The following is a 13,114-nucleotide window of genomic DNA, read 5'->3' as shown; positions in this document are numbered from 1 at the left end:
TTTACTAACTAGAGGCCCAGTGCACAAAAATTTGTGCACTCATGGGGGGGGGTGTCCCTCTTGCAGTCTGGGACCCCTCGGGGAATGTCCACTTGCCAGCGGGCAGCGGGGAGGAGACCTAAGCTGTAGTCAGACATCCTTAGCGCTGCTGAGGAGGCAGGAGAGGCTCCCACCACCACTGCTGTACTGGCAGCCATCAGCCTGGCTTGTGGCTGAGCAGAGCTTCCCCATGTGGGAGCACACTGACCACCAGAGGGCAGCTCCTGCATTGAGCATCTGCCCCCTGGTGGTCAGTGTGTGTCATAGTGACCAGTCATTCCCAGTCTTTCTGCTGTTAGGGTCAATTTGCATATTACCCTTTTACTAAATAGGATAGAGGCCTGGTGCGTGGGTGAGGGCTGGCTGGTTTGCCTTGAAGGGTGTCCTGGATCAGGGTGGGGGTCCCGCTTGGGTGCCTGGCCAGCCTGGGTGAGAGGCTGATGGCTGTTTGCAGCTGGTCACACCCCCTTCAGGGTGGGGGTCCCCACTGGGGTGCCTGGTCAGCCTGGATGAGGGGCTGATGGCTGTTTTCAGGCTGGCCACACCCCCTTCAGGGTGGGGGTCCCCATGGGGGTGCCTGGCCAGTCTGGGTGAGGGGCTGAGGGTCGTTTTCAGGCTGGCAGGCAACTGAAGCTCCCAGCCTCTCCTTTTTTCTTTCTTTTTTTTTATTCTGGAATTTACCTTCTATAATTGACACATTGTTGCCGTCACTGGCCCTCCCAGCTCTGAGGCCGTGGCCAGCTGAAAGCAGGTATCTGGGGTTTGTTTAGCTTCTATAATTGAAACTCTGTTGCTTTCGGGCTCAGAGCCAGGCCACGGCAGGTGGGGAACCTTGGCTTCCTCCATCACTGGAGCAAGCAAACCTCCTGCTCACTTCAGCTGTGTGGCTGCTGGCCACCATCTTTGTTGGCAGTTAATTTGCATATCTTGCTGATTAGCCAATGGGAAGCATAGTGGAGGTTAATTACCCTTTTTGTCTTTTATTAGATAGGATTCAGTAGATAATGGGTTGTTTCCACTTTTTGGCTATTAGAAATAGTGTTGCTGTGAGCATTCATGTACAGGTTTTTGTGGGATATATGCTTTCATTTCTCTTAGGCATATACTGAAGGGTAGAATTGCTGGGTCATATTGTAGCTCTGTGTTTAACACTTGGAGGAATTGCCAAACTTTTTCATAGGTGCTGCACTATTTTACATTCCTGTCAGCAATATATTACTTCTTATTTCTCCACATCATCATCATCAATACTTGTTAGTTTCTCTCTTTTTGATTTTAGCCATCTCAGTGGGTATGGAGTGATGTCTTATTGAGGTTTTGCATTTACCCAGTGATGTTGAGCTTCTCTGCATATGCTTGTTGGCTCTTTGAATATCTTATTTGGAGAAACATCTTTTCAGATCCTTTGACCTTTTTAAAAAATTAGGTTGTCTTTTTAAATTGGGTTATTTGTCTTTTTATTATTGAATTGTGAAAGTTCCTTATGTATTCCTGATACAAGTTTATTATTAGACCAGAGGCCCATTGCACGAGATTCGTGCACTGGGGAGGGGGTTCCTCAGCCCGGCCTGTGCCCTCTCGTAGTCCGGGACCCCTTGGGGGATGTCCGCCTGCCGGCTTAGGCCCGATTCCCAGAGATCGGGCCTAAGCCGGCAGGCGGACATCACTCTTGCAGTCCAGGGCTCTCACAGTCTGGGACTCCTTGCTCCTTACCACCCACCTGCAGCGGAGGTGGGAGAGGCTCCCGCCACTGCCGCTGAGTTCGCCAGCCATGAGCCTGGCTTCTAGCTGAGCGGCACTCCCCCTGTGGGAGCGCACTGACCACTAGGGGGCAGCTGTGCGTTGAGCATCTGCCCCCTGGTGGTTAGTGCATGTCATAGCGACTGGTCGTTCCACCGTTTGGTCAATTTGCATACTAGCCTTTTATTAAATAGAATAAACTTTTATGGATTGTCTTTTCACGTTCATATTCCTATCCTTTGAAGTAAAAGTGAGGTTCTTTATCTTAACACGAGAGGGCTTAACACACGTATAGGGCCTCACATATTTGCTGAAGTCAGTCAACAAAATGATTTGTAAAATGATTTGTGTAATGAATATCACCCCTTTTGTTTTGGGTTGGGAAAAAAGGATGGATTTAACCTTTGCCTAAGCTAAGCTACGCTACTTGGGAGGATTGTAGAGCTCAGAGGATTTGAGACCTTTCTGTGTATTGAAAGGAAACTTTGGAAATCCTCTCTTTTCAGACTTTTATGAATAGAAAATAGTGCTTTCCTCCTGAATTAGACAAGAGAACTGTTTAAAAGGGAGAGGACACCTACCTAGAAGACACCTCGTGATCTTTTTAGGTCCCATAATTTATGATCTAAATAGTGTTTCCCAAACTTGTCTATCTGAAGGATCAGCTGGTTTTAGATTTCTAGGGCCGCCTGAAGGTTCAGGTTCAGGTTCAGTAGTTCTGAGGTAGCGCTTCTCATAATCACCCCCAGGTGATTGAGATCACCTGAGAAACTGATCTAAACTGGTGATAATAATGACCTTTTAGTGGTTTCCCCTAGAACTTAATTAGACCTCTTTAGTGGGAGTGGTTTCCAGGTGACAAACATGCCTCACTGAGGGTGATTACAAAGAGCCTACCCAGCCAGTCTGGCTACTTTGCTTACCACAGCTACTGCTCTTGATCCGAGGCAACCCAAATGCTCTTCCCCTCCCCTCAGGTAGTAGACATGGTTCTACTACAAAAATTTAAACCAGACGAGAACGGGCGTGTTTAGGGAGAAAGAGGTGAAGGGATTAAGAAGTACAGATTTGTAGTTACAAAATAGTCATGGGGATATAGCATAGGGAATATGTGGTGCCAATTGAGTATTAGACTTATCAGGGGGATCACTTCATAAGTTATATAAATATCTAACCGCTATGCTGTACACCTGAAACCAATACAAAATATTACTGAAAGTAAACTGTATTTGAAAAGTAAAAATTAAAAATATTTTAAACCAGACTCACAAATATTTCCAAGTCATAAGGTTGCCAGCACACTCTTGAGCGTATTCCTCCTTCCTCTTTTCCTCCCTGTTCATGTTTTTTTGTTTTGCTTTTATCATTATTGAATCCTTGGAGGCCTCCCATAGCCACAAACATCTCCATGAAAGCCTATTGGGAAAAGAAGGCATGAAAAACAAAATAGATGGCATTTTATACCAGGTGTAACCCTTACACTTTCTTGTTTTGGGTTGTTTTTCATGGTCTCCTAAAGAATTTGATAAATGTGAGGTTGGGCCAGCTCATTTTAACAGGGGAGGGAGACTCAGTTGCCTGTCCTCTTAAAGGCGGGGTGGGGACTGTCCAGCAGCCCGAGAAATCATTTGGTCTGGCCCTGCCAAGGCATTAGGGGTGAGTTAATTAAATGTTTGACCAAATATAGCTGGCTAATTTTTAAGTTGATAATTTTGTATGGCCCTCAAATGATATTATAAATATCCAAATGGCCCTTGGCAGGAAAAAGGTTCCCCACCCCTGTCTTAAAGGATACTCTGTCACCAAGGAGCAGCAGTGCAGTGTAGTGGTTAGAGTGTGTCTTGACTCTGACAGTCTGAGTGGCATCCTGGCTCTGCCACCTTCGAGCTGTGGCCCTTTGGGAAGGTATTTTAATGTCTTTGTTGAACTGCCTCTTTACCCAGTAGAATACCTCACTAATGCTTAATGGTTGCGAAGGGCTTAGAACAGTGCCTGCAGCAAGGAAACAGTCAACTAGTAAGTGAACAGTAAGTGTGACCTGGGTGGTAGGTTATGCTTACCCGGGTGGAAGGGGGATTATTTCTATTCTTAAAGCAGCGGTTCTCAACCTGTGGGTCGAATGACCCTTTCACAGGGTCGTCTAAATACATCCTGCATATCAGATATTTACATTACGATTCATAACAGTAGCAAAATTACAGTTATGAAGTAGCAAAGAAAATAATTTTATGGTTGAGGGTCACCACAACACGAGGAACTGTATTAAAGGGTTGCGGCATTAGGAAGGTCGAGAACCACTGTCTTAAAGTCACACAGCTATTAAATGGTAAAACTGATCTTTCTTGTACCCTACACTTTGATTGCCTGTAGGTATGCAGTGTGGAAGACAAGAAGAAAATTCTTGTATTTTGTGTGGTGCTTTGGCACCATAAATGTTTGTTCAGTGAGTGAGTTAAACATAGCTAAGCCCAGGAACCCTGCTGAGAATGTGTGGACAGACGAGGTAGGCGCTCTAACGTTTAGTCTTGTCTTGCAGTGGGGTGGAATTTTCAGTCAGTAGGATTTCTGGCCTAATCATTTTTTGCTGTTGGCTTCACTGTGGGGTTCATTGCATCTACTGTTTTTGGAAAGTGGAATTCTCCCTACTTTGCAGATAGCGCTCATGGGCTGCTTGTAGAGCTCCAGGTGTGTGACTTTCATCAGAGCTTTCTTAGGAATGACAGCCTAGAGCACAAAAGATAAGACTAATGTGTTACTGTGAATTTCTGGCAGAGGTATCTGATAGAGCAGATAAAGACTTGGGCTGTGTTTGCCTGATGTGATCTAACGGTTTTAGAGAACTGTTTTATTCATTCCTTTGATTTTATCTTTTTTTTTTTCATTCCTGATTCATTTCTTCCTACCTTCCTTGTGTTGTTTGAATGTCAGTTGATTGTGTCTTGTGTTGATGGGTCCTGTTTGGGGGAAAAAAAGTCAAATGAAACACAGCACAATATTCTAAATTTGGAGCTTAAGTAAAGATATATTTACTTGAAACATATTTTCATTTTATTTATATATAAAACAATTTATATATTTCAAATAACTAAATAGGCTCAGAGTAATTAAAGCCAAATTTTCAGACGCACTGCTAAAATAAATATATCTGCGATTCAGTGAGACAATATTTTAATCTAAAAAATCATTATATATCAAGAAGGTTCACAGGGAAGTTAAAAGGATAATGATAATTTCTTGATGTATATAGGGATGTTTGCATCATGAATCTATATGTGACAAATAACTTGTAATTTGTATTTTGCCTCTATTTAGTAAACACAATTTAAAAATAAACCATTGTTGGTAGAATTATCTGATGGCCATTTAATGTCTTGTTTCTCAAGCATTCCACTTTCACGGAAACGACTTTTATATCTCTGTATAGTTATTTTGTATAACATTTAATGAAATTACATAATTTCAGTAGCAAACAACCGCCACAAATCAGTTTGGGAGCAAACACACTGATTCTTAGTAACAATGAGCTCAGTGGTAGGAGCAGAATTCCATGAGTTTGCCAGTGTCTTGATTACTGGCTGGGGGCACGGAGTAATAATGGGCATCAGCTGGGATGATTTACAGGGTGACTGTGCATCCTGGATCGGCTAATTGGAGGTTGGGAAAGAGCTTCTACTGTATGCATAACTTCAGAAACAAAAGCAAACCTGGTAATAGCGTGTGCGAATTAATATTATGAAGTAGAGGAATGAGGACACTCTTTCCATTTTTGTTTTAAGTTACATTTGCCTATTATCTGCCGCCTATCATGACTGTTTGTGTGCGGAGTTACTTCCCTCCTGAATAATTTATTTCTGTTTCTGTTTTTTGAAATCACTTGGCTTTCCTTTTACCTGGACGATAATTTTAAGTTCTTTTAAAATGTGGTTTATGAAAATATGTCTGTTCATTGAGTGTACGCATTCTTATAGTCTAACAACAACTCCATGTTTTCTCTCACGCTTGAGTCCAGAGGTTCACTGAAAGTAGGTCACACCTAGATTTTATACATCATTAAAACATTAAGTACTCTGTACTTTGTGTCATAATTTCTCTATCGTTTTTGGAAAATCAAAGTCCATAATACTGACCTGGTGACTTTCCCTGCTTCAGGTAGGGTGGATATATTGAGACCATTTTTCCTTTCTTTGTGTGTGTGTGTGTGTGTGTGTGTGTGTGTGTATGTGTGTTTTGTTTTTAATATGGAACACTTCATGAATATGTGTGTCATCCTTGTGCAGGGTTCATGCTAATCTTCTCTGTATTGTTCCAATTTTAGTATGTGTGCTGCCAAAGCCGTCACTTTAGACCATCTTTTCAATGTACTCTGGTGAAGCAAGATCAAGGATTTTGAGAGATCCTGGTACCTTGGAGTTATTTTAGAGCATCTCTCAATTTAGAGACTTATTGCTTTATAATTATTCAGGTTTTGTATGATGTTAATTTTATTATCAAATGGGACCAGCTTTGTTTTTTCTGCAATATCTGAATATGTATATGCATACAAAGTGCCCTGGTAAAATATAACATTTAAAAACACTGCATGATCTACTATCATAGATCATATACAGCTCTGTGTCACTGTCCTCTCTCATTTATCCATATGTTTATTAAACATATATTTATTGAGTGCCTCCAATGTGTACCAGGTATTATTTCAAGTACCGGGAATACATAGCAGTCAACAAAATAGACACACACACAAAATCTTACTCTTGCAAGGTGAGGCAGACTCTGTGTATGTGTGTTTGTGTATATGAAGTACTTTGGGGGAAAATAAAGCAGAGGGGAGGGGAGGGAGGTTAGGAATGGGGGGAATTGCACTTACAGACAATGGTCAAGGATGGCCTCACTGAGGTGACATGGGATGAAAGGTCTGAAGGAGGGGAAGGGAGGTCATGTGGCTGTGCTGGGAAGAGTGCTTCAGGAAGAGGGCACAGCAAGTGAGAATTCCTGAGGCTGAGGCAGGCTTCCGCCTTCCAGGAACTGCATGACCAGGGTGATGAAATATAGTGAGCAGGGAGAAGAGCAGACACCCACTCCTGTAGGCCTCTGGTCTTGTAGGCTATTGAAAGGGCTTTGGCTTGTATATAGAGTGAGCAGAGCAGCTGATGGAGAGTTTTAAATAAGGATGTGGCATGATACTGCTTATGTTTTAAGAGAACACATTACTACTGTGTCTCATAAGACAGGGGTGGGCAAACTTTTTGACTCGAGGGCCACAATGGGTTCTTAAACTGGACCGGAGGGCCGGAACAAAAGCATGGATGGAGTGTTTGTGTGAACTAATATAAATTCAAAGTAAACATCATTACATAAAAGGGTACGGTCTTTCTTTTCAATAGTTTTATTCATTTCAAACGGGCCGGATCCGGCCCGCGGGCCGTAGTTTGCCCACGGCTGGACTAGACTTAAGTGGGCAAGGGCAAAAATAGGGAAACCATTAGGAGGCTGTTGTAGTGAGCTAAGTGAGGGATGGTGATGGCTTGGACATAGTGGTACATTATGAAGGAAGCGTGGGAAAGATTTCCTGATTGGCTGAATGTGAGATGTGAGTTATGGCCTATGCAGCATGAAGGATGGAATTGCATTAACTAACGCATACAGGGAAAAGCTGATTCGGGGGAAAGGTCAGGAGCTCAGTTTTAGAGATGTCCAGTGGGCAGTTGTATATATTAGTATGGATTTCAGAGGAGGGGTCTGGGCTGGAGATAAACATTTGGGAGTTGTCAGAATATGAAGACTGGATGAAATTCACCAAGGAGTGAGTGTAGATGGAAAAAGGTTCGGGACCAACAACCTGGGCTACTTCCACACTGGGTTGGGGAGATGAGATGGAACCAGTAAAGGAGAATGAGAAAAAGCAGCTAATGAGGGAGGAGGAAAACCAAGGGTCAAGAATTTCCTTAGGGATTTAGCAATGGGGAGGTCATTGGTGAGCCTGGCAGCAGCAGTGTCGGTGGAGTAGTGTGGACCAAAAGTTGATTGGTGAGGCTTCAAGAGAACAGGAGTAGAGAAGTGAAAACATCAAATGTGGACACTTATTTCAAGGATTTTTACTGTAAAGGGAAGGTGAGAAACATAGCTGAAGGGAAAGTGAAGTCAAGAGGGCCTTTAAAATGGGGAAAATAAAAGCCTGTGTGCTGATAGGAAAGACGGTAAAGAGGAGAAAAGGAATGATCCTTCATATAATAGCATGATTCCCGTTCAGAAGAACTTTGGTTTTGTTTAAAACAGCTAAAATAATTGAGTTTACAATGATAAGCACTAATTTTTGTTAATGCAGTTTTTATTTTCAATGAAGTTTTATCTTCCTATCTCCATAAAAAATTAAAACGTTTTCTTTTGTATGAGCCTTTAAATCAGCGGTGATTTGGATATTTATAACATCATTTTTGGGCCATACAGAATTATCAACTTCAAAATTAGCCTGCTATATTTGGGCCAAATATTTAATTAACTCACCCCTAATGCCTTCGCAGGGCCAGACCAAACGGTTTTGTGGGCCTTATATGGCTCTCAGTCTAGATATTCCCCACCCTTGCTTTAAATAAGTCATTTTTTTGGTATGGACAGTTTCTGTTCATCTTTCAACTAAGGCAGTCCCTAGTTCTGCACCAATATTCATGGGCCTGGGGTGCACTCCATCCACACACTTACAATAACGGATGACTTCTTTCTTTTAAAGATTGTATTTTTTAAGAGCAGTTTTAGGTTCACAGCAAAATTGAGAAGACAGTACAGAGATTTTCCACTTACCCCTCCCCATACACATTCATTGCCTCCTCCATTATCAGCAACCCCCATGAGAGTGGTACATTTGTTGCAACTGATGAATCCATATTGCATATATAAACTCTGAAAATCATGTAAGTCCTTCATTTAGTTTCTGCTATAATTTAGATCATATCTCTTATCCTGAATATAATTTTCATGAGGCACATTTTTTAGGGTCATCTATATTAGTGCTAATAGAAATATGTGAGTTTTATATATGGTTTTCCATTTTCTAGTAGCTACTTTAAAAAGTAAAAAGAAACAGGTGAAATTAATTTAAATAATTTTATAGCCCAGTATATCCAAGATATTGTCATCTCAATATGTAATTAGTATAAAGATTATTAATGAGATAACTTGCATTTTTTTTTCATACTGAGTCCTAGAAACCTGGCATTTTTTATCGTCACAGCACATCTGCCATAGTTCAGGGGCCAGAGGACCCCCTGTGGCTCCTGTATCGGACGGTGCAGATCCACATGCAGAGCAGTTGGAGGTCTAATAAGCGTAGTTGGTTGGTACTTTTACTTCATCATTAGTGAATATAAACACACTATGTGCTTTAGAGAAAGCATTTATGCTTAGTTAAATATGAACATTAGAATATCAGTTTTGCATTAATTTTAAAAAACCTACCCTAAGAAAATGGATAATTATGGAAAACATAATTATATATATGTAAAACACATAAAAAGCTGCTGATTGACTTTAGCAATGGCTATCAGAGGTGAAGGTCTACGTAAATTAACAGTGCCTGAGACTGTCAAATACTGTTTTAGCAAAATTATTTAGGATAATTTGCTCTCTAGATAACTTCTGGTTAGTAGTTATAACAGTAAATTCACTAAGTTTTGAAAGGTGAGAAGCACTATCCCAGGCACACTTCACATCTATTTTCATTTGATTTCCACAAACTCCCATTAGTTAAGTAGGTACTGTCATAACTCACCTTTTACAGATGGAGAACCAGAGAGTATTTAGTATTTTGCTCCAGGTCACACAGTGGGTAAACTGTGGATCTTGGATTTGAACTCTAGACACTGATTCTAGAGCTTAATTTCTTAAAGTCTGTGCCAGATGGATTCCCTCAGCAAATCTCAGCCACGCATCTTTAAACTGTATGATTAAGGGGTAAAGAGTATGGATTGCTTGTGTGTCCTGGAAACTTGAGTATAAATTAACTCCTTAAATAAATCACACCCTGTTTGCCATTAATTTGCCTTAATTTCAGAATTGGCTTTATCCTGATTTCTGATTGATCTTCAATTTAAATTGAGCCCAATACTTTATTTCTCTGCCCATCTCTAAGTTAAGGGAAAAACAGCTAATTATTCCTAAGGCAAATCTTTCAGTGTAATGGAGAACTAGAGCTTACAGCTTGATTGGGGAGAAAGGTGCTAATACTAATGAAATATTATTATAACTTGTATTTTTTTTCATACAGTAAATACATCAGCAACAACCATTTATTGAGTACTATATGCCTAGCATTGTGCTAAGACTTTGCACTCATTATCTTATTTAATTGTTAAAATGATACTGTAAGGTTGATTTTATGTAAATGCCAAAAGCAGTGCTACTATTTTCTGAAACAATTACATTCTGTGATAATTATTATATTTGATTCTGGGTGTCACTTTTAAGAGAGACATTAATAATCAAAGAACAGTTAGGTAGCTGAGTGGTAAGAAAATCATGTGATGTCATGAGGGATCCTAGAAAGAAGACTTAGTGCCGTGGTTCTCAACCTTGGCTGCACATTAGAATCACCTGGGCCCAGAAATCAGGATTTTTAAAAAGATTCCCAAGTGATTCTAATGTTGAGAACCACTGACTTAGTGGATGGAAGAGTTGTCTTTAAGTATTTGGAATAAGAAATATGATCTGAAAAGAAACCTGACTATGGAAAAGGATTACATTTATTCTGTCTTTCTCCAAAGACTGTAGAAGAGAAATTTGCAGAATTGCAGATTTTTACTTTAAAATAAGAAAGAGCTTTCTCACAGAGTTGTTTGAAAAAGTTAACCAACTGTCTGTTTAGATGTATTTGGACAGAGACTAGGTCTCTACTTAGATACTTAAGATTAAATGCTTGCATTTGGAAGACTTGGATTATAGGAATTGGCCATCAGATGAATTGTGTAACTGTTCAAATGAAAGACCCTTTAAGTCAGTGGTTCTCAACCGTGGCTGCATATTAGAATCACCTGGGAATCTTTTTAAAATCCTGATTTCTGGGCCTCATCCTCCGGAAATTCTGTTTCTTTGTTGTGGGGTGGGGCCACAACATTAGTAACAAAGAAACAGAATTTCTGGAGGATGAAGCCCAGAAATCAGGATTTTAAAAAGATTCCCAGGTGATTCTACTATGCAGCCAAGGTTGAGAACCACTGCTTTAAGTTCTTGGGGGTTTTGTCATAAATTGAGTTCTAAAATCACATTCTTTTTGTAATGTAGATAATTATTATCTCAGTTCTTTTGTACATTAAGTTGGAGATTGTGATATAATAATAAAATGTCAGAGCCAAGAAGGATCTTAGAAATCTTGTAGTTTAACCTCATTTTGAAAATGAAACTGTCAGGTTAGAGAAAATAAAGACCCAGTTCCACAAGTACTCAGGTATCCACTTCAGCTCCACTGCTTTTTAAAATATTAAAGTTATTAATGTGTAGGGGAAACAGACTAAACTACGTGCAGCAGTTTTTCATGTTCTCCAGAGCTAACATTATGAAGCAGTCTTAGTTCATTTTGTTCTAATTGGGGCACACTTGAGTCCTTTTAAAAAAAAATCTCATCTGTGCTTGGAGCTCAGTGATTTTCCTAAAGACAAGCTTCTGTTTCTTCAGTTTATTTAATGCCACAGTGTTTTATTTCCCTGAAAACATAAGCATCTTCACATTAAAGCAGAAAGAATATAGTGGCTCTGATAATTTATTATGCATTCAACAAATATTTGTTGAGGGCCTTCTATGTGCCAAATGCTTTCCAAGCACAATTGTGGAGTTGTTGGCTTTTACTCTGAGTTGGGAAGCTGTTACATATTCTTTTTGTTTGTTTGTTTTGAGCAGAAGATGAGATCTGCTTTTCTTTTTTCCTTTCCTTTTCTTTCCTTTCCTTAACTTTCCTTTCCTTAGTATTAGTAACAATTTAAAAGAATTCCTTGGGCTTTTTGGCCAGGTGTATTCTGCCTTGATTTACTGATACACCTTTTGACCAATTGGAGTTAGTGCAGCGAGAGGTTTGATCCTTGTTAGTTATATAAGCTAACAATAGAACAAGTATAAAGCACTTGAAAATATTCTACCATAAGCCAGTTTGGAAGAACTCCTACCTTACAATGGAACCTGACATACCCGGGTCTGAGTCCCACTCTCAGTGGTGACTTGATTTGGAGCAAGTGCATTCATTCGTTCTCTGAGCTTCAATTTCCTCATTGGTAAAATGGGGTAAAACCTGTTTTGTGAGGCCTTTTTGATAATTAAATGATTCCCTATGTTAAATGCTCAGCTCAGTGCCTGGTACATTGTAAACATTTAATGAAAGCATAGTTATTATAATGACTCTTTAGTCAAGCTAATTTTAAGAATGGATAAAAGTCATTTGAATGATAGACTTGGGGTACTAACTCAGAGCCTGAATTTATTTTTAGTTTAGACTAAATGTCTTAAATGCCTTTGTTTAAATTTCTGACAATGACCCAATGCTTGAAATAATACCTCTAACTTAACTGTGAAAGAACTGTGAATGTGAATGAATTAATCCTTTTTAATATCACTAGCTGTTCTTGTGGTGTCACAATTTGGCAAATTCTAGAACTCTCCTTCACATTCTGCAGGTATTACCAGGTTTAGGATCAATTCTAGAGATTTGGCTATTGATTAAAGCAGCAGAGGAGGTCTTGCCTGTAGGTCACATTTGACCTCTAGCTAGGGAACTGGTTCACTGGAAAGCAGCCTTGGGTTTTAGGGTGCCTGTGTGTGTGTGTACTATGTTATCCAGCATCTTTGTCCTCCCAGACAGTAAACACCGCACATTATGATTCTATGGACAAATTCAGCTCTGTAATGTTTTTTCTTTTATTAAATTTATTGGGATGGCATCCTATATAATAAAAGGGTAATATGCAAATTGACCCTAATGGCAGAATGACCAGGAACGACCGGTCGCTATGATGTGCACTGACCACCAGGGGGCAGACGCTCAACGCAGGAGCTGTCCCCTGGTGGTCAGTGTGCTCCCACAGGGGGAGCTCCGCTCAGCCACAAGCCAGGCTGACGGCTGCGAGCACAGGGCCGGTGGCGGGAGCCTCTCCTGTCTCCTCAGCAGTGCTAAGGATGTCTAACTGCAGCTTAGGCCCGCTCCCCCTGGGGAGCAGGCCTAAGCCAGTAGGTGGACATTCTGAGGGCTCCAGGGCTGCTAGAGGGATGTCTGACTGTCAGCTTAGGCCCACTCCCCAGGCTTAGGCCTGATTCCCCGGGGAGCAGGCCTAAGCTGGCAGGTGGACATCCCCCAAGGGCTCCT

General features: G+C 40.7%; 1 protein-coding gene and 1 non-coding gene across 5 annotated transcripts in view; one reads left to right on the top strand and one right to left on the bottom strand.

The window, feature by feature from the left end:
* PSD3 (pleckstrin and Sec7 domain containing 3) overlaps positions 1–13,114 on the top strand; it is a 526,912-nt gene that overhangs the window by 157,899 nt on the left and 355,899 nt on the right. The gene's annotated exons all lie outside the window — the stretch shown is intronic.
* On the bottom strand, positions 6,012–6,118 carry LOC132228891 (U6 spliceosomal RNA). Its single transcript, XR_009451500.1, has one exon. It is a non-coding gene; the product is annotated as a U6 spliceosomal RNA (small nuclear RNA).

This window comes from Myotis daubentonii, chromosome 2 (genome assembly GCF_963259705.1).
Source record: "Myotis daubentonii chromosome 2, mMyoDau2.1, whole genome shotgun sequence".
Lineage (NCBI taxonomy): Eukaryota > Metazoa > Chordata > Mammalia > Chiroptera > Vespertilionidae > Myotis > Myotis daubentonii.
Note: the sequence above shows the minus strand (reverse complement) of the source record. Positions and strands in the feature narration are given on the sequence as shown.